This window comes from Spermophilus citellus (genome assembly GCF_964194105.1).
Source record: "Spermophilus citellus genome assembly, chromosome: 2".
Classification (NCBI taxonomy): Eukaryota; Metazoa; Chordata; class Mammalia; order Rodentia; family Sciuridae; genus Spermophilus; species Spermophilus citellus.
In genome coordinates this window covers 137,977,785-137,999,896 of record NC_138183.1, presented here as the reverse complement: position 1 = coordinate 137,999,896, position 22,112 = coordinate 137,977,785, and the positions used below count along the sequence as shown (strand labels likewise).

Below are 22,112 nucleotides of genomic sequence, written 5' to 3'. Positions count from 1 at the left end.
ACGCACAGCGTGTTGGACTGAGGGACTATATCAGGGCCGTATCACTGAGCAGCTGAGTTGGTGTGTAATAAGGTTGCCAGGGGAAACGCCTTTTCCCTGCTGGAGCTGGGAGATCTGGGCTACCCAGAATCCAGTTGTGAGAGCTGTCCCAGGTAGCCATTTACAATAAAGGGTATCTGTAAGTAGGCCATCTATAAATAGCATTTATAGACCTATTTATAGACCTAAAGGCCAAGCATACCTGGAATTCCTTCTGCCCTTGCCTCATTTCTCAGTGCCAGGCTCTAGAGGAAGAGAGGTGGTTCTGCACACGTTTTAACAGCAGGTTGAAACTCCCTCCCCTTCTGCTTTTACATGCCCATATTGCCTTTTGATTTATTTCCCAAATTCTCCACCAACTATTTTAGGGTGATGACCACAACTTACATTTAAAAGTAACAATAGCATGAAATGCATTCCTCCCCAGCAATCAGGAAACCTTGAGACCAGATCCCATCCACTCCCCGCCCACCTTCATTTCTCCCTCATGCTGTTCCCTGTTCACATGCTGAGGTTCCCTGCTGGTGCTGCTGTTATGGTTGACATCCCTCCTCCCAGCTTGCCTTCCCTCTGCTTCTCCACAGAACTCAGACCTCCTCTATTTAAGTTCTGACTCAAATGCTGTGTCCTTTTTGAAGTTCTTTCCTAGTAGTGATTTTTCTTTTCCCATTGTACTTAATCTCCTTTACAGATGGTTTTTCTGTCTTGTGTTACTCTTGCACATGACTTATTGCCCTTAGTTCTAAGTTCCTTGATAGTGTTAATTTATTCTTGCATGTCTAGAGCAATTAACACAGTGCCTTGTTTCTATATATGGTATTTGTATTTAACAAACTAATAAATGAAGAATAGAACCTCTTATAAAACTTGCTTGTATAAAGCACAAAGGTTGGAAAATATCCTGAGCTAAAACTTGAAAGAAAGCCATGGTGCCTGTCAGTTTTCCATGTTCTTTATATGGATTTGTGCTTCAAACCCAGGAGAACCTCCTAGAGCATGTGGGCCTTCTCAAAGAAGCCCTACTGCGCTCATTTGGCCTTGCATTTCACAGTTATGGTGGACTGAACTTGAGGCCTAGGTGGTGAGATTAAAGTCAACAGGATTAAGCATTCTTCTCCCTGTGCCAATTTATAACATGTAGGACTTCCCTGTGGGCTTCCTCTTTTTGTTGGCACTGGATGAGAATGTTCTCTGAAGACTGTTCAGTGCCCACAAGAGGCAAGGACCCCTGCTGCAGCCCCAGCTGAGACTGTTCAGGACACCAGGAGTTTGAAAGCTTTGCTTCTTTTAAATGATTATTCTCAGTAGCTTCAGCCTCTGAAGGGAGCTGTGATCCAGCCCAGCTAAAAATATACTCCACATTCACTCCTTCAGTTCCTGGCTCAATGAAATGTCTTTTGCTCTGCCCCCCATTTGCATAACCTGGCATCCTGGGGCAGTGCTGCTAGCCATAAACAGACAACCAACACACACAGAGGTGCTGGACTCTCTTCCCAGGACCCCCAAGAAGGGACACTATCCCATCTCCTACCCATTAGAAGGGTTCCTATCAAAATGACAGGAAATGACAGGGATAGAGAGGGTATGGGGAAACCCATGGGGACTGCAGAGGGTGCAGCAGACAAGGACAGCAGATGGTGACATGGTGCTGTCAGGCCATGGACTGCACCCTAAATTCACAAGAGAAGCATAAACCTCACTGTGACTGCCTGGACAGGGGGCCCTAAAGAGGTACTCACCCTGCAACAGTGTAAAGGTAAAATTTCTAAGCTGCAAAAGTCTGAGTTAAAGTGTAAAAGACTAGGGCATTGTAAAGCTTCTAGATTACAAAGCCTGAGCTAAAAAGTAAAAGACAAGGCATTGTTACAACTCCTCTGCTACCCCCGGAACCTGTAATCTCTGTAGTTGTTAGGACAATGCTGGAACTGCCCAGTAAATATCTCTCCATTGATTCCCTGGTTGTTTAATAGCTAAGGGCTCCAGGTAGCATGGCATGTAAGCATCTAGGCTCCAAAACCAATCAGTTTAAATGTGTACCCCGCTTAGAAATGACCAATCACACCTGCCCAGACTATTCCTGCCAATGAATGTACTAATCATGTATCAGAGTTGTTGTTCAATTTTCCCGCGCCTCATGATTTGTTCTGATGTATGCAAAGCCCCCCCCCAAAAAAAAAGTGTACTTAAGCTCTGCTTGACCTCTGCTCTGGGGCTCTGGGCTGCTCTATCTTCCTGAGTGAGCCTGGAACCTCAGCATGCTGAATTAATAAATCCCCTTTTGCCAATTGCATGGAGCCAGTCTCTTGTGTGGTCTCTTTCTCCGACGCTCCGCTGGACCCTTACAACAGGAGCACGAGCCCCCCACCCACTGGGCGCCTCTGGTTTGCCTCTCTGTTCTTTCTGTATCTCTTTAACTGCTTTCATAACTTATTTGTTCTACCAACTGCTTAAGATTTTTTTAGCTAACTCATAACTAATTTTGAGGTGTTTATGTGAATGACTATTATTCCTCTCGAATAGCAATTAAAATATACTTTAATAAAATATTTTAAAATGCTTCTTCCACAAGGAGATACTAGTATTTCTTTTTCTAGAAGCATTGGAAGAAATGTCGCCAGCCTCACTCTGAAATTACACTGTTCCTGAATGTTTTTGCTTTGTTCTTTTGATTTCCAATTTTCCCTGAAGAAAACTGGATGGCCTATTTTTGGATGTTTTGTTTCCAATAGCATTTGTGTCCTTATGAAAACATGGGCTATATCTTTGAATTGTAATTTAGACTTGTAATGATATTTGATTCCAGATGATATCTGATTGATTTCTAAAACCTCATTACCTACAAATCATTAACTTAATGAATTTGTACTAAGCAGGAAGAGTTGAGATCATTTCGAATTTTTATCTTTCTTAATTTTATTAATTCAACTAATGAGTACAATTCCGGGTGCTTGATTGAATAAGAGTGGTGACGTGAGGTCTGTTCTACATGGCTGTGTCTCTGAAATCCTAAGTACTTTGTAGAAATTTACCATGTATCCAGGGACCCAAGTATCCCAGAGACTTCCCACTAAACAGCAGTGCATTTGGGTTTTCATATTTAAATGACAGTCAGTGCAAAAATCATTTGAATTGGCACTCCTTGGAACTTGCAGAAAAACAAGTATTCAGTATACTGAAAAGCCACTCTGGGAAATTTAAATATGAAAAGTGAACATTATTTGCAAAACTAGAGAATTGCAGACACCCACAAGGAACTTCACTTAGAACTGAGTCGTTTTTTCTATGTTCCTGGTTCTTTTGCACCATCTTCTGATAGTCAGAAACTGGATTTCTGATCTGTGCAACAAATGTTGTATATTTAGTTTGGCATTTTTCTAGTTGAAATGAGGTCAGGTTGAAAGACCCCCGGACCCTCAAATCCCCCGTCCAAAAGAGAACTAGCATCACACTGGCTGCAAAAGCAAGAGGCAAGTTTATTAATACACAGGCGCCTGCGGGTGCACAGCAAAACCTCAGCCGAAGCTTTGGTGAACTGGCACACCGGGCTTTGGGGTACAGATCTTTTGTAGGGAAAAAGGAGTTGTTTCCTGCCTAGCACAATAACAGGTGTCTCATTGGTCCCTTTGAATCCAGCGTACAAGTCACTTAAAGGGTAAACTTGTTTTTCACTATGATAAACTTGTTTTTCACTATAGGTTCCCGAAAAACTCATAAATCTCACAGGTTTACATTTTGTTTCCTCCCTGTTCCCGCTTATGATCCCAGTTTGCTCAAGCATGTCCTGTGATGTAGGCAGGGTGCCCTTTCTAACAGGTCATGTGGTGAGCTCACCTGTTTACTGCATACTTTCTACTTTTCATAATTGGGCCTTAGGTTATGGGGCTGGGGTTCTTCAAGGTTCCATAATTTCATGGGAGTACTAGCATAATAACAATATTTCTAAGATCATGATCTTTTTAAAAAGCCAAATATAATTCCATCCAGTTTTCCATACTCTAGGGAAAAAGAATTACAATTGCACAAACGTCTGCTGCTTCCCCCAACCTCTTCCCCTGGAATGTTATTTTCCAAGGGCTATAGATTACAGTCCTTAGAGGGCAGAGTCTGTCCTCTTGCTGGAAGCTTCAGGTGAAAGCAACAGGTTTCCTGTCTGGAATGAGCAGAGAGCCAAAAGAGATAGTATTTTAATTTTCTTATAGTGCTCCCGCCACCCCCCCCCCCTCAAGTGAAACTGCAGGTCAGTATTTTATTATAGCAGCCAAGGACAGACAATTCTCCAAAGATAGGAAATTGTGTGGCAGAGTGGGGCTTAGGAGTCCAGGGTGAAGGTTCTCTTTGGGCCGGTCCTGACCTGGGGGTCTGGTGTCCAGGAGCCAAAGCTGGCATAGCAACACTCAGATCCTCCTGTTCCATAGAGATGGTGTGAAGTCAACTACCCCAAGGCTGGGAGAGAGTCACAGTCTGAGAAAGTGGGGTGATGAAAAGGACAGTGACTGATGCAGCTGCAGTTGGAAAGGCCCAGTTTGAGGACAGGGCGCAACTCAGTGGGTGCTTTCAAATGCTAATTCAGTGAATGAAGGAGCAAGGAAAAGATTTAAACACCCAACAAATTGCCTTACTGTTTTTAAAATTCAGATGTATTACAAACAGGCTTATTGTTGTGTTTTTAAATGTGTGTGCTTGCATAAAATCGATTTAGCAGAATTTCCAAATTGCCAGGTAAGGCTGTCTGTGCACCTTCTGGCTGAGCTACTGGGGGCAGCTCTTTAGTTGTGGTGCCTAATAAGCATATTAGCTTTTATCTATCCACCCCAGGTTCCTGTTGGCATTCAGAAAGGCCACAGACCTCAGGACTGCTGGATGAGAGGCAGATCCTAAGCAAGCTGGCAGTGGGGAGTCAAGACCCTTGTGGAATGAAGGCCTGGGTAGCCCACTCCCCACCTACCACAGTCAGTATCAGGGAATCAAAGCAAAGGGAGACAAAGTTGAGTTCCAGGTAGGTGATTGGTTGAGCTGCAGATCCAGCCAAAGTGTTCCTCTCTGGTTTTTAGTAACTAGACCACACACTCACCACTGTTTTTGGGTCTGTGGCACCCTAAACCAGGAGCTGCACCTTATTCTCCACCCTTCACTTGGAGCCAACAGATATCCCATGGCTAGAGTGGGTCAATGTGGTCTTTGTTGCCTGCAGTGGGCATGCTAAGGAGAGGAATCAGAGGATCCTCATGGGCCTCCCAAGAACCCACACCCACTCTGGGAGGCCTTGGTCTGGGAACTACCCCTAAAGCACATGAAGCAAGAGGGAAGGAGTTCTAGTGGTTTGCCTGAAGAAGAAAAGAGTGGATCTCAGATGAAAGAGCGGTGCTAGCAATTCAGAATTGAGTGATGTATGAATCCCTCATAAAAGAAGTGTAGTGGGGGCTAGTTAATTTAATGCTACCATGTTAGCAAAATATATAAAACAAAAACCTGGTATAGAATCAAAAAACTAAAATATTTATTAATTAAATAAAAAGGAGCCAACACAACAAATACATAGCCCTAGTCTCCAATGGTGTCTGATGCCATCTGATGGAACTGCATCACCATGGCAGTGTGGGCTGGTGCCGCTGCTGCGAAGCACTGACGCACTGACCCTGAGTCGGCTTGCCTCCTCTTCTGTCTGGTCACACTACTGCAAAGCTTTGATCCTACTCTGCCTGCCACGCCATCTGGAAGCCACTTGGCCTGAGAGCATCTCTTCCCAGGTGAGTGTGCTCCACTTCCTCCTTCCCCTGTAGGCCTGTTGATTCTTCTCTTGCTGACATGCTCCTTCCCTAGCTCCTGGGGGATGAGGAGCAGCCAGACCGAGGGCCCCACCCTGCAAAGGCATCCTCACCCAGTCTAGGTGTGGCCTTCATAATACCCATTCCCTCAAGCTAGGCAGGTGGCATATGACCGGGCTGGATCCAGTGGCATCCCTTCTGAGGTGCTGCAGCTTGGACCTGGCGTTGGGGAGGTGGTGGGACCTTCAGGATGTAGGCTCTAGTGGATGGTCTTTGGGTCACTGGTGTGAAGAGGATAAGGGGGTCCCAGCCCCTCCTCTTTGTCTTCCTCTTCTGCTTCCTCATCCTGGGGTGAGAGGGGTGGCTGCACTGTGCATCCCACTATGACACGCTGCCTCAGCACAGCCGGACAGTGATGAGCCAAGCAGTCATGGACTGCCCCTCCTGACACTGTGAGCCAGGACAAACCTTCCCCCTGTGATACATTGCCTCCCCCATCGTGTGTCTTGGCGAGTGAGGCTACTGAAAGTAGAAGCTCTTACTTATGAAGGTGCTTCTGTGTAGTTGTGAAACAGCGCCAGCAGGGTCTCCACGGGCTCTTCTCCGGCACTTTCAAGTCACAGAGCCACAGATTCACACTTGGTTTCAGCTAGTGAGGAAAGCCACATCTGCACATCCAGTGGCCTTAGGTGTGACTTCCTGCCTCTCTGGAACTAACTGTGCTGTGTGGGAGGGCTACAGATCGAGGTGGGCAGGTGGCTAGGCCCGAGGCCCCGAGAGGCATGTTCTCTAGCAGCTGCTTCCACTGGCAAACACGTGAAGGAAGGAGTGGAGTCCGTGTCTGGTGGATGCCCTGTGCAACCCAAAGCCCTACTGCTGGCAAAGGCAAGCTTCTCGGTTGACTGGAGTTTGGGAAGGTGAGGCCTTCAAAGGTTCTCCCCAGTAGGCTGCATTGGACACTTGCAGGACATGAACCTCTGCAAGGCCACTAGTTGGTTGGGCTATATGGCAGGCGTGGAGTCCTGACTAGTTCAGCCCACACTACGTAGAGCAGCCATGTGCAGCACCATGTCAGTCTAGACCCAAGTGCGCCACGTCCTGAGACCAAACAGCAGCACTTGTGGTTAAGATGCCCCTTAAGGTGATTGGAATGTGCACAGTGCAGAGGAGAGCTCAGTGGGTGGACCTGTGTGGTTGTCAACACGCACACACCAAGGGCACAAAGTGCAAGTTCTCCCAAGTGAGAAAGGCTTAAGCCACAAGACCAAGCTCCATGCAGCTGGCTTGGAGCCAGATCCTGTTCACCAAGGGCTAGACAGTGGTGTTCATAAACTTAGACCTGTGGCATCTCCCTTTGTCTCAGCTCCTTTAAGAGTACAGAATCTCCAGGTTTAGATCATTTACTTACAGAGAATTCTGGTCACATCAAGCTAAATATTTTTCAGAAATTCAGTTTATTGGATTGTAAAGTTATTTGCAAGCATAAGGAGATTTGCATTTAGGCTCTCTCTCTTTTTCTCTCTCTCATTTCAAGAGCAAGAGGACAAAGTCATTTGCCTAAACATATCTTTGTGCTATATTTCAGGATTCTTATAGATGGGCCCCTGCCCTATGGTGGGAGGTATTCTCTAGGTGAGAAACTAATGTGACTCCATTTTTGAGAAACCAGCCTCTACCTCAGAGCAAAGCCTGTCCAAGGAAGGGGGCGTGACCCTTGTCCTTAGAAAAACCCACAGAGCACTCCTAAGCACATACCCACCCTGCTGAGTTGTTTGTCTGTAAATAACAAGAGAGGTCTACGATGCCAGGTGTCCCTGACTCAGGCTAGATGAGGACCCATATAAACCCCCTAGCAACCTCCAATCAGCATGAGACAGGGAAAATACCTGGAATACCAGATGACCCCCCAGTAGTTTATGGTGGTTGATAACATGTTGGGAAACCATGTAGTTTAGCATGTACACTCCTCATGGCCTAAACCAATCAGTTCAAATGAATCCCCCTATTGTACTAACCAGTCACCCCTACCCAACTTGTTCCCGCCAGTGAATGTGCTAATCAATGTTAAGAGCTGTTGTTTGATTTTCCCGCGGTATGGAATGATTTGCTGTGTGATGCTGTGACGCATAGAGTATCCCCCCAAAACCTATAAAATCTCACTGAACAAAGGACCGGGACTCACTCCCTGGGACCGCTGCGGCGGGAACGGTTGTGAGTTCAGGCTCGAGCTTGCAATAAAGACTCTTGTGTGATTGCATCGGATTCGGCTCCTGGAGGTCTATTGGGGTCCCACGAATCTGGCATAACACAGGAACCCACGCAGATCTAAGCCAGGGTTACCCAAGATTGACAGGAAACTAATAGTCTGGCCCTTTCCCATAGATATGATCTTTTTGTTGTTATAGATGGACATAATACCTTTATTCATTTATTTGCAGTGCTGAGAATCAAACCCAGTGCCTCACACCTGCGAGGTAAGCTCCTACCACTGAGCCACAACCCCAGCCCTCAGATATAATCTTAATGCCAAATTGGGAATTCTGGGCTAGCAGAAATGTGACTTTAATGTTAGCCTTAAATCTAAGGTTTGATTGTATGTGGTTGTGAGGTATTTCAAAGTGTAGAGTTCACAAGCGTGGAAACTATCAACCCAGTTGACTGGCCCAGCTCTAACTTGAGTGGACATTGGAGGGAGCAGGACACTGAGGGAACATCGGATCCCCCACAAGTAAGAAAACTACCTTCTAGTCCTCTGCTCCTCATGCACCATGGGCCTGTTAGCCAAGCTGTCTAGTTTGGGCACTTCAAAATGGGGGTATGCAAGTGTTTGAGGTAGTCCACTGGGGTAAGGAAGGGGAGATAGAAATTTCTAGTTATATTGATTTTTATTGAATTGTTTTAAAAATTTAGTAAATGTAGTATTCTGTGACCTGCAAAATCCATTAAACCTTGATAAATAGGACATGTTTATGATTCAAAATTATATGTACATATATATTTTATTAAGATTGTGAAATCCAAAATATTTAGAGAAAAGTCCTGGACCCTGTTTTTCCCTTGGTAGATTGAAGGTGTCACATTGAAGTCCCTGATGATACATGCACATATATAAACACAAATGCACATTTAGGTATATTTCACTTATAAAACATATTCTAACTCTGCAATTAGCAGGAGAGTTCTTTGACTTCCTGGGGTTCCCTGGTCATAAGTCTATAATGTATTGCATAACTGAGATCACTTTGTGGTTCACCCCAATTGAATTTCCCCTAGTGCAGTCTAATTTAGCTCATGACTTTGTAGCTTAGAAATTGAATAATTTTTAGATGAAACAGTCAATACCAAAATTAAGAGCAAAAGAAATATTGTTTATTTAATAAGCATTTCCTCACTTTAGGACCTAGAACCTTGTACTGCCTTCCTCAGTCTGACCTTTGTAGGCTGAAGTAATTGAAAAAGTAGTTTCCGGTGATAACAATGATCACCCTGTGGTTCCAGTGAAGTCTGGGCTAGAGGGAATATATTCACTCTTTTGTGTATTTGATCAGTTCTGGTTCCTGATTTAATTCTATGACTTCCTGTGCTTGCAAAACTTTAAAGCTTGAATTGAAAGCCCTGATAGCTCAAGTTAATGCATCTGCTATTTTCCCTGAGGGGCCAGGCCCTTGCACTGCAGACTCCACAGAAAAAAATAGAATTGACTCCACTGAACACCCAATAAACTCCAGATGGAATCAAGACTTTCGGTGAAGCCATAAAGTACTAGGAATTGACAATGTAGAGATTTCTCAAAATTTTATAAAATATTCCCTCACATCTAATAGGAAAATGGGCAAAAAGAAAAACTAATGTTCAAAAGAAGCACTGGGAAGCATCATTTATACAACATGAACCACTTCAATCTCATTAATGGCTAAGGAAATAAAAGTTAAAATGAGATGCCGTATTTTCTCTATAAATGGCCAATTAAAATAAAGTCTAAACCATCCAAAACTGATACAGAAAAGGAGCTAATGCTATCTCCTGTGTCCCAGGAAAAAGGGTTTTCACAGCATGGCTAACAATCCCCAGCAGCAATTTTATGAATGTATTTTTGATTAGACTATTTAACTCTTAAGATTTCATCTTGTTTTTTTGTCACTAAAGCAAAGGGGGCAAAAACACCTGCACTGAGTGCTCCTCCTGTTCCTAAACCTAGGGAACAACCTTAGAGTGGCCTGGGCCTGAAGGGCCACATGTGCTGTCTTGAAGGACAAGGCTCCCCCTGCATGCTGGGAACCAGCATGGAGAAAACTGCTTCCCTGCACTTGTACCAGGACAGTTGCTCCCTGGGGTGTTGGTCACACAAGACCCTAAGCAAGCTTCTGATGTCACTGCTTCTGTACCTGACATGTGAAACCCCTCTGTCAGAGGGATGGGTGTGGAAGGATATGGGTCACTCCTCCAGCTGGCCACCATTGGCAGAGCACTATGAGGAACAGAGGTCTACCTGCTGCTGTTGAAGTCTTGGACAGTCACTGATCTCTTGTGTGCTAGGAGCCACAAGCAAATAATACGATGTATGGCACCTTTGGTTGTAAAGTGACGCCAGCTAGCCACTGAGATGATATGATTATGTTAAGATTTACATTCATATGGAAATTGGACTCCCGCTGTTCACCTTAGCCTGCTACCGGACTCATGTTACAGGACTCCTGGAGAGTTCCCATTGGTTGGGGAAGGATAGTAGGAGGAAATTCGGGGGGAGGTCGGGGGGGGGGGGGGCCCAGTTCCGGGAGACGCGCGGTTCCGGCAGACGCCCGCGTGGGAGGACCGGGTTTGCCTTGCCGGCGCCTACGGAGTATTGGCGGCTTTTTCAAAAATAGAGTTTTGTTCCTGCTTGAGTGGCTCGTGATTCTGTGCCCAGCCAAGACTGCAGCAATTGGCGGCCCGTACGGGGAACGCCTGGAACTTAGAGGTGAGTAAAATTGCTCGCCCCTGAGGGAAGGCGACAGAATGGGTGACCATTTCAAAAAACAATGTGTTCTTGTTTTGATTTATTTTGTTTTTATTTCAAGCTCCCTAGCCCTAGAATTTTCTCAGGTGAACTGGGAAAAATGGTTGGCTCAAGGTTTGAAGTTATTCAGCCCTGAGAAAGAGAAAATAGATACAACCATTCTCTGCTCCGTTTTTGTTTCATTCTGCTTCGGCTTTGTTTTATCCTATCTTATTGGGTTACGTTACCTTTATAGTAGATTAGAATCTAGTAAAAAAGAAACCGAAAAACTGTTAAGTAAATTGTTAGAGGTCCAAACTATGGTAGAAAAAACGCTAGGTCAAGCAAAAGAGAAGGTCTCTCAAGCTAGTCAGACAGAGGAAAATTTAAAGAAAGAAAGCTTAGAGGAAAAGCAGCCATCAGGTGGAGAATTACAACAGGAGGTTGCTACTAACTCCGTTCTATCACCAGAGGGCGTAATTCAACCAACAGCTCCATCTACCACTGAGCGGCCCTCAACTCCCGTAGTTGATGGACGGAATTCTGAGGCAGGACCCCAAAGATTAGCATGCCCTGTACTTGAGCAGGCAGGAGGGCAACGAATTCACGGTGCTTTAGATTTCAAAACAATAAAGCAATTAAAGGAGCCTGTAACAACCAATGGGCCGCAAGCTCCCTTCACGGTGAGCATGGTCGAATCTGTTACCAACTTGGACATGACACCAGCAGATTGGGCTAACATGTGTCGATCTGTGCTAAATGGAGGACAATACTTGTTATGGAAGGTTGCCAATGAGGAATTTTGCATGGAGACAGCTAGGTGAAATGCAGAAGCCGGTTACCCTCAAAGAAATATAGATATGCTATTGGGAAAGGGACCTTATGAGGGTCAAAGACAGCAAATTGAATATGACCCTGGTGTATACGCACAAATTACTGTAGATGCAGTTAGGGCATGGAAAACTTTACAGGGGCATGGAGATTTACAAGGTCAATTATCTAAGGTAATACAAGGAACTAATGAACCTTACGCTGAATTTGTAGATAGACTTATTCAGACAGCCTCTAGGATATTTGGAAATACAGAACAGGTAATGCCATTTATAAAACAACTGGCTTATGACCAAGCAAATCGTTGCTGCAGAGAGGTCATTAGACCATGGAGACATGAAGATTTAAATGCATATATTAAATTATGTAGAGACATTAATGAACAAGGGCAAGTCTTAGCAGCAGCACAACAGGCTTTAGATGCCAGGCCAGAAACATGCTATAATTGTAATCAAACAGGACATTTTAAAAGGAGTTGCCCCATAAGAGGAGGGTTTAACAAAGCTGGGTATCAAAGGAATAGAATACCGGGTATTTGCCCACGATGCCATAGAGGGAAACATTGGGCTAATGAATGCCGTTCTCAAACCACCATAGAGGGTATTCCGTTGTCAAAAAACGGACAAGGACCAAGTGTTTACCCACGATATCGTGGAGAAAGGTATCAAGCTCCATTGCCAAAAAACGGACTAGAGGGCCCAATGCCCCGGGGCCCAAAACCACAAATATATGGGGCAATGGAGGAACCCAGCAGCACCATCTAGGTATTGCCCAGGACACATTATCCATTAAATCCCTCATCAGACAAACTAGAGGGAGCGCAGGTTTGGACATCTGCACCTCTGCCAGAGCAGTACTAACTCCAGAGATGGGAGTTCAAATCATTCCCACAGGAGTAAAAGGACCTCTTCCCCAGGGAACAGTAGGCTTATTATTGGGACGCAGTTCTTCTACACTAAAAGGACTTATGATAAGTCCTGGGGTAATTGATCCCGATTATGAGGGTGAAATAAAAATTATAGCTAGTTCTCCAAGAGGTATATCAGTAATTTCACCAGGAGATAGAATAGCACAGTTATTAATAATACCCAGCCTGCATGATAAATTTTCCAGTTGTAATGTAGAAAGAGGTTCCAAGGGATTAGGCTCCACAGGTGTAGATTGGGCTATGCTGTCTTTAAATTTAGATTCTCGCCCAATGCTAAAATTAAATATTCAAGGACATTACTTTAATGGGCTGCTGGATACAGGTGCTGACCTCAGCATCATATCTCGTCAAGAATGGCCAAAACATTGGCCATTACAACAAGCCACTCAAACGCTTCGAGGCCTAGGAGTGACAACAAATCCCCATAGAAGTGCTATGGTATTAGATTGGAGGGATCCTGAAGGATGTGAAGGAACTATACAGCCTTATGTATTGGATCATCTTCCCGTAAATTTATGGGGACGAGATGTCCTAGATCAATTAGGATTGACATTAACAAATAATATCAATCCTAACGCGCCCACTACTAGGGCTAAACAAGGCTTTAGAAAAGAAAAAAAAAGATTAAGAGAACAAGAACAAGGTATGACAGCACCTATTCAAATAGATCAAGAAATAAGTAGACATGGTTTGGGTTTTCAGAAAGGGCCACTGAGACAATCAAAATTACTTGGAAATCAGAAAGACCAGTGTGGGTTCCTCAGTGGCCCCTGACTAAAGAAAAGATACAAGTAGCCCATGACTTGGTCAGACAACAATTAGCGGAAGGACATATACAACCTTCCATATCCCCCCATAATACTCCCATTTTTGTCATTAAAAAGAAATCTAGTAAATGGAGATTATTACAAGATTTAAGAGCCATTAATAATGAGATGGTTATTATGGGGCCTGCTCAATCAGGGATTCCCCAATTGTCTGCTTTACCAAAAACCTGGCATGTTTTAGCTATAGATATTAAAGATTGTTTCTTTTCAATTCCAATTCATCCCGAGGATAGTCCACATTTTGCATTTACTATCCCTGCACTGAATCATGAAGGTCCTTATCAGAGATATGAATGAAAAGTACTCCCTCAAGGGATGGCTAACAGCCCAACTATGTGTCAAATTTATGTTAATAAAGCAATCCAGTCACTTAGAAATCAAAATCCTGAACTACAAATATTTCACTATATGGATGATGTGTTATTGGCACATAAAGATAAAAACACATTACTAGAATGTTATGCCACACTTACAAACTTATTGAAAAATTATAATCTAGAGATAGCAATAGATAAAGTACAATTAAATCTTCCAATTAATTATTTAGGAGTTCTATTATCCTCAACCATGGTCCGTCCACCAAAAATTCAAATACGAGTAGATCAACTCAAATCACTTAATGACTTTCAAAAGTTATTGGGAGACATAAATTGGATAAGGCCTTATCTAGGCATACCAACAGGAGAGTTAGGACCTTTATTTGATATTCTAAAAGGTCCATCAGATCCAAATTCACCCCGCATGTTAACACCTGAAGCAAGAAAAACATTAAAAATCATTGAAACATATATGGAAAATATGCATTTGGATAGAATTGATATAAGTTTGCCTTTATTATTTATTGTACTACCAACAAAAAATATTCCTACAGGAGTATTTTGGCAAGAAGGTCCATTATTGTGGATACATTTATCTTATTCTCCTAACACTATTCTTACTAGATATCCTGAGGCTGTAGGACAATTAATACTCAAAGGAGTAAAAGCAGCAAAGGGAGTGTTTGGGATTTCTCCCAATAAAATTATTACTCCATATACTATGGATCAAATTGATGAGTTAGCTAATGAGTTAAATACTTGGACAATAATCATGTGTAAAACTAGTGTTTCATTTGATAATCACTTACCATCTAATCCTTTGTTGTCTTTTTGGTCTAAGCATCCTGTAGTTTTTCCAAAAATGACAAGAAAAACCCCTATCATAAATGCTCCAAATATATTCACTGATGGGTCAAACAATGGTACAGCAGCAGTAGTTACTCCTGATCAAACTTTTACATTTTTAGTACCCAAACAATCAGCTCAAAAGGTAGAGCTTAATGCAGTATTACAAGCTTTTATGATGTTTAAAGATTCTGTATTTAATTTATTTTCTGATAGTCAGTATGTAGTTAATGCTATAGTATCCCTTGAAGATGCTGGTAGGATTTCACCTTCTTCTACTGTTTTCTCTTTGTTTTCCACTATACAAAGTCTAACCTGGGACCGAAAAGATCCATTCTTTATAGGTCATATCAGGGCACATACAGGATTGCCTGGAGCACTTAGTATGGGCAATGAACTAGCAGATAAATCTACACATGACATACATATTTTCTCCACAATAGAAGAAGCTATAAATTTTCATAAAAGGTTCCATGTCAATGCTAATACTTTACAAAAGCGTTTTAAAATAACTAAAGAACAAGCCAGACATATAATAAAACAATGTCAAAATTGTGTGACATTTTTACCACAAGTTAATCTTGGAGTCAATCCTAGAGGACTGATACCTAACCATATTTGGCAGATGGACGTCACACACTTGCCAGAATTTGGAAAATTAAAATATTTACATGTTACAGTTGATACTTCTTCCAGATTTTTGATGGGCTCCCTTCATGCCGGAGAAAAAACTAAAGATGTTATAGCTCATTGCTTACAAAATTTTGCCACTGTGGGCGTTCCAAAACAGTTAAAAACGGACAATGGTCCTGGTTATACTTCCACCTCTTTTAAACAATTTTGCTCATCATTTGGCATTACTCACATAACAGGAATTCCATACAATCCACAAGGACAAGGCATAGTTGAAAGAGCTCATCAAACTATTAAAATGTACTTATTAAAACAAAAGGAGGGAATTGGAAAGGGGTATATATCCCCCAAAGATAAACTTAAAATAACCCTTTTTACTCTAAACTTTTTAAATTTGGATTCATCGGGACTTAGTGCTGCGGAAAGACATTTGTACCCCAAAAATGTACATAAGCCTAAGGTACTTTGGAAAGATATTCTAACAGGGCAATGGAAAGGCCCAGATCCAGTGATAGTCTGGAATCGGGGCGCTGTCTGTGTTTTCCCACAGGAGGAACAGCAACCGATTTGGATTCCAGAGAGATTAACTAAAACAATTTCTACAGAAAAAGAAGATGATTTGACTCAAATCCATAACAGCTGACATCCAGAGCTCCAGCTTGGCTATTCTTACATCTGCGACAGTGATTAACCAAGGTGTTTTTTTTCAATATCTATTTTATTATTGCATTTTTCCCACATCATAAAGTTCTATTTTATTTTTGAGCTCATACAAACCTAGGTTAATGTTTTTCTGATCAGTTTTATTTTTTGACTGTGTTTTATTTTTTGACTGTGGAGTTTTTAAACATTGCAATGGAGATTTCACCTAGGTATAACTACAAGGCCTTTATTTACTATTGTCTTATGTGTTGTATGTTGTGTGCACACTTCTGTTTTGTGTTGTATGTCTGTATGTGTGTATGTCCATATTTCTTATATGAGGAGCGCTCATGAAAAAATGGATCCAAATTTTTTCTTTATTCACGTGATTTATATGGTTTAATTTAAATTAGGTAAACAGCTGTTAAGGATTGTTTTTAAAAGAGTTTAACAGATCTGTTTGTTTACTTTCACCTTTCCTTTTCATTATATTTAATAATTCTGTTCAGGATAATGTCTCTTTAGCATCATTGCCAAAATTTCCATCTCCATCCCAATTCCGGTGAAGACTAAGATAAAACCAAACTACAGCTTCTATGATAGCTATCACAGTAAACTGTATAAACTGATACATCAATGAATATAACTCAACAAGTAATGCTCAATCAAGGACTTGATTTACTTTGGGAGGAAATGGACATATTGATAGACTCCTCCGATTTGAAGTGCCTGCAGAACTTGCCTGGACTCTATATCAGTTGCATGCATTGTGAAATATTATCTGGTGCACCGAATTGTGGTACTGCTGGCATATCTTTGCTGATGGTGTCACCAGTGACGCAATTTTCCAAAAAGAGCCATCAATTGGCTTGGTGTCGTGGCATTTCTGTATCCTCCTCCCTTCTACTAGTGATGGTCTAAAATTTGGGGGCCAACAGAGGTGAGACAAAGAACCTCACCCCCCCACTGGCACCAAGGCAAAATTTGGGAGCCAACAGAGGTGAGGCAAGAACCTCACCCCCCCACTGGTGCATAGGCCTATCCACAAGCATGGCTGAATGCTGGACCAGTAGTCAGTGACGGGTTGATCTGATTACAGTGGATTCAACCTAAGACAGGAAGCTGACGCCTAAAGGTCAGTTCTCCCATGACGGGTAAGAACCATATGTTGAATTGGACAACCTACCAGGCAGGGTCCCTAGCCACATTGCTTGTTGCTTAATTAAACAGAAGGGGGCAGATGCTAGGAGCCACAAGCAAATAATACGATGTATGGCACCTTTGGTTGTAAAGTGACGCCAGCTAGCCACTGAGATGATATGATTATGTTAAGATTTACATTCATATGGAAATTGGACTCCCGCTGTTCACCTTGGCCTGCTACCGGACTCATGTTACAGGACTCCTGGAGAGTTCCCATTGGTTGGGGAAGGATAGTAGGAGGAAATTCCGGGGGAGGTGGGGGGGGGGCCGGTTCCGGGAGACGCGCGGTTCCGGCAGACGCCCGCATGGGAAGACCGGGTTTGCCTTGCCGGCGCCTACGGAGTATTGGCGGCTTTTTCAAAAATAAAGTTTTGTTCCTGCTTGAGTGGCTCATGATTCTGTGCCCAGCCAAGACTGCGGCACTTGTGAGCTTTCCTCAATAAATCACAGGTCTTCCATGTTGTCTCTGGGCATTTTCTCTGGCCTGTCTGCAACCTACCCCAATGGCACAACTTGGCTATGGACAAGACACATCTGAACAAAAACGTAAGTGTGCACAAAAGCTTATCTACAAATGTATTCATGCCAAATTTTTGAGTAACCGTAACTTCCACTCATGTGCTGGGCTAGAGCTTGTGTGTGTGTTTTCTCATTTTAGTCTTGCAATGACCCCCACGAGGCACTCTTCATAGTTTCCAATAACAGGGTGACTATTGGCTTGGAAGTCGGCCCGGACAAATGCACAGACTTTCCCTTCCTGTTGATATGAGGGTGGAGAAGAGAGTCTGCACCTGCAGGGCACATCCGCATATGAGACAGAGCTCACGTTGGCACCAGGAAGGGGCAGGGAGCCCAGGCAGAGGCCCTCCCAGAGCAGAGCCTCCCACTGAGTGTCCAGCAGCACAGGCCAGCACCACAGAGCCTGCAAGGCTGTTCCCCACATTGGGGGCCTGCAGGTTCCTTGCAGAGCTATGCAACTCTGATGGGGGGAAGTCTTGGGATAGGAGGATACCTTATACTCCTGGAGAGGAAACTTGGCTTTCACAGAGTTTAAGGTACTTTGGGAATGTGTAAAGCGCCTGTTACAGGAATTTTGTCTGCAGAAGATGGGAAGAGCTTACGTGGGCCTGCACGCATGTGGCTACACAGGAGATTCATTTCCATCTCATAAATAATAAACAAACCCTCAGTGTGCTCATTCCAATTTCCCTTCCAATTGCTCATGTTAACCTCACAAAGTCATCAAGAGAAATATGGAAAATGCCATCTCCCTGTTGGAGTGGAAACCTCCTGCCTAGTTACACATCTCCACCCGTGGCAAGCTCACTAACCTCATCTGACTCACTGTCCTCTATTTAGACAAAATCTGACCCATGTCAGAATGAAAGATGACTTTAACTGGACATGTCTGTTCTAGTAAGATTTGTTTGAATCGGAAGTAGAATGATGTGACCAAGATTGAAACTAAGAAAGACACTGAGTAGTTATGTACATATACAGTAGTCACATCTCTTTATAAGAGATCACCAAAGTACCCATGGGTAGGCTAACTTTATCATGTGGCTTGGGAAGACAATGAGCAGGAAGCCACTACCTCCTCTTTACCTCTGTTTCCCAAATATTTGATAAGCTCTTTTCCCTTCACTCTACTGCTTCTTCCTAGATAAGATGTATGTCCCCAGTTGCTGTCTATCTGGTCCATGGTTCTCCTCCTTCCTCCTTCCAGGTTCTCCACCCTTTTGAGTCACAGTGCACCCTTAGACAGTGGATTGGTGGATTCCTGCCAGACAATAGGCCACACCACTGCCCAGCAACTGTGGATGGCTGATTACATCATTTTCTACCTTTCAGAATATTTCTTTGTACTTCCTTGGAGCCCGTGCTACTTATGGGTACTGGGGGCAAAGCGCTTGCCTGGGCAAGAGGAGCTGGGACCTCTGGCTCTAGCCCAGCCCATGTGAGCAGCCTCGTGAGAGGAGTCAGGAGAAACATGAGGACCTCATCCTGTGACCTTCTAAGCACTGTCCTGGCCCCGGGAAACTCACCCTGCACTGCTGCTGTTGACTCCAGAGCCCTCAGGGATGCGCCTAGGTGCAGCCTGATCCCTGGGTGCCTTCCTGCTGTACCTCACAGAGGACTGTGGTTTCGGAGTCTCTGTCACCCATCTACCTGTGTCTACACCCAGGTTTATCTATCTAAATAAAGATGAATAGAACCCAAAACATAACCAATGTGGAGTCTTTATCACACATAGAAGTTGCAGGAATTGAATTTAAAAAGCGTTGATGAGAGCAGGTCCTGATGGTTGTTGCTCAGTTCAGGTTTTCTTCTTACTTATTTGGCGGTTGGCTCTCAGAAGGGGCAGCACAGATGTTTTACTGTGCTGTTCAAGGATGGCACAAAGAGGCCAGACAACAGCAAAGGAACTGCATGAGCATTTCTAACAAGCCATTAACTGCCTTTCTGGAAGGCTGCAGAAGCTTTAGGAGACTAAATTTCCCATCAGACCCTCCAGATATACATCTTTGGCCTAACAAGGAAGAGTGAGAAATCAGGGCCCGAGCACAGGGCCTCTCGTCAGACGTCCTCATGACACTCAAAGCCCCAGTCATGGCAGAGGCCATTGGAAGGCCTCTGGACACATCTCCCTGCACTTCCTGGAGTTTACAGGAGCAACACACATCGCTCTCACTGCATTCATCAAGCAATAAGCCTGAGGTCCGTGTCAGGTGGGCACAGTGCCCTGTAATCCATGACTCCTGCGGTATCAGGTTCAGCGAATCCTTGCATGTCTGGGTAACAGGAATCCTAAATCTGAAGATGATTTTTCTCCACTAAAAACACATTGAAGTAGAATGAAGTCTACTAAGAAATTTTTCTTTGCTTCAAAATGTTGGTTGAACATTATAAATAGGATTTTTCAAGATCTTATTTAACTGTATATGTAACAAAATCCCTTTTTGTAATAGATCATGAGCTTAAAAGCAAAAGAAAACATACCAATAAGACTTAGGACACAGGTCTCAGAATCTCCAGACCAGGGCTGTTTCCAAGTACAATATGGGACACTGAGGTTCCCAACACCTACGACCTACGAGCCCAAGAGACATAGCAGCATCTAGACTGTCCCCTCAGGCTGCCTCTTATGTACAAGATCCCCCTTTATTCTTTTCCCCTGAATCAGGAAAATGTGTTCACCACCAGGGGAGACCCATAGACCATCTTGGCACCACCCTCAGCACTGGACTGTCCATGGAAAATGTTGGTCAGAGGACTAGTGGGCTACTTAAAGGTACATCAGAGGAGAGGTAAGCACTGGTAAAGAAATTCAGATGTGAGCCTTTCTTTTCCTTCTTCCTCTCCTCCTCTTCTCCTCCTCCTCCTTTTCTCCTCCTCCTCTTCTCCTCCTCCTCTATTCCTCCTCCTCCTTTTCTCCTCCTCCTCCTCCTCTCCTCCTCCTCTCTTCCTCTTCCTCCTCCTTTTTTCCTCCTCCTCCTCCTCTCTTCCTCCTCCTCCTCCTTTTTTCCTCCTCCTCCTCCTCTCTTCCTTCTCCTCCTTTTTTCCTCCTCCTCTCTTCCTTCTCCTCCTCCTCTCTTCCTCATCCTCCTCTCTTCCTCCTTCTCCTCCTCCTCCTTTTCTTTTGGTACCAGGAATTGAAACCAGGGTGCTCTACTATGGAGACACATCCCCAACCCTTTTTATCTTAGCTTTGAGACAGGGACTCACTAAGTTACTGAGGTTGGTCTTGAACTTGCGATCCTCTGCCTCAGCCTCTGGAGTCACTGGAATTAGTGGTGTGCAGCAACATACCAGGTTAAACACGTTTTTTTTGTTGTTGTTGTTTTGTTTTGTTTTGTTTTTGTTGTTGTTGTTTTTTTGCAGGGGGAGGGTACCAGGGATTGAACTCAGGGGCACTAGACCACTAAGCCACATCCCCAGCCCTATTTTATTTAGAGACAGGGTCTCACTGAGTTGCCTAGTGACTCGCTGTTGCTAAGGCTGGCTTTGAACTATTAACTGGTGACTGGTTAGCTAGCGTGCTACACGGTAACACCCTCGGCTTGGCCCTTTGGGACTGCTGCATCCTCTGAAGTGGCAAGGCTGGGAGTCTCTGGCTCTGCAACAGGTGGAGAGACTGGCCTTGGTATATTGGCTCCAGGATTGTAGATGTGGTATTAGGTAGGTAGTGGGTCCCTACTCCCATCTAAGTACAGGAAAAGCACCAGGGAGCCCCACAGCAGCAAATACTAGGGCAGTGTTGGGGTCTTGGCTGGACCAATGGTGAAAGGTGATTCTAGATGGGATAGTGGGGGTTCCTTAGAATAAGCTTGTTCGTGATGCGGGAGGACAGAGAGAGCAACTCAGAGGATGGCTTCCTGTGCTGTTGTGATATTTGGAAGCAGAAAAAGCACAACTGAGAACAGTACTTTTTGGTAAATTTCCTCTTTTTCTGTGGATTCTTTTGTAGAAGAATGAGTAGCCAGAATCATGCCATGTGAAAGGATCCTGAGAGCTATACAGGCTCAAATGTGGAGTTCTGCAGTGGCAGAAGCCACTCCAGGCTGCTGCTTCTGCTGGTTACAGAAGTCCATGACAAGCGCATCTGCAGACAGTTCACCCTGGCCCTGCACAGACACTGGCAGGAGAGCTCCAGGTGTGCTCTGGGGCACTGCGCACTCAGTGGTTGCTCCTCGTCCTAACCAGAGTTAGTAGTCCAAGCTGTGAGCAAACTTGCTGAACTGCTCAGCAGGGCATGCATTTTTCTTTAAAGGACAAACATTTAAAGATGTAACTACAATTTTTTCCCTTCAAAGTCATCTTTCTTTCTTGGGAGTTCATAATAGCTCTGCCTAACAAGAGCCAAAACCCATGCATAATTCTGATGCCTTAGACTTTCTCCAGGTTTCCAAGACTTATTACCTAGGGTATGCTGGACTCTTGGTACAAAGCTCTTGCTTCCTGGCCAGCAGCAAGTGCCCCACAGAGCCAGCTCTGAGAAGCATCACAGGTCAAGACCATGCACCTCAGCCCCCCTAGCTGAGCCTAATGGCCCTATGGCATTGGTCCCATGCAGGGAATGCTCACGGCCAGGTCCTTGTGCTGCCT

The 22,112-nt window shown here is 44.0% G+C and overlaps 1 long non-coding RNA gene across 3 annotated transcripts; it reads left to right on the top strand.

Annotated features, from left to right (window-relative positions):
• The first annotated feature begins 4 nt into the window (after window positions 1–4).
• Window positions 5–19,210, top strand: LOC308642808. Of its 3 annotated transcripts, XR_014020648.1 has the most exons (6): window positions 5–152; window positions 4,855–5,035; window positions 5,556–5,786; window positions 8,243–8,278; window positions 17,457–17,552; window positions 18,733–19,210. It is a non-coding gene; the product is annotated as an uncharacterized lncRNA (long non-coding RNA). The 3 variants fall into 3 exon arrangements; XR_014020647.1 differs by lacking the exon at window positions 4,855–5,035; XR_014020649.1 differs by lacking the exons at window positions 5–152; window positions 4,855–5,035 and having other exon boundaries at window positions 5,048–5,786.
• The last annotated feature ends 2,902 nt before the right edge of the window (window positions 19,211–22,112 follow it).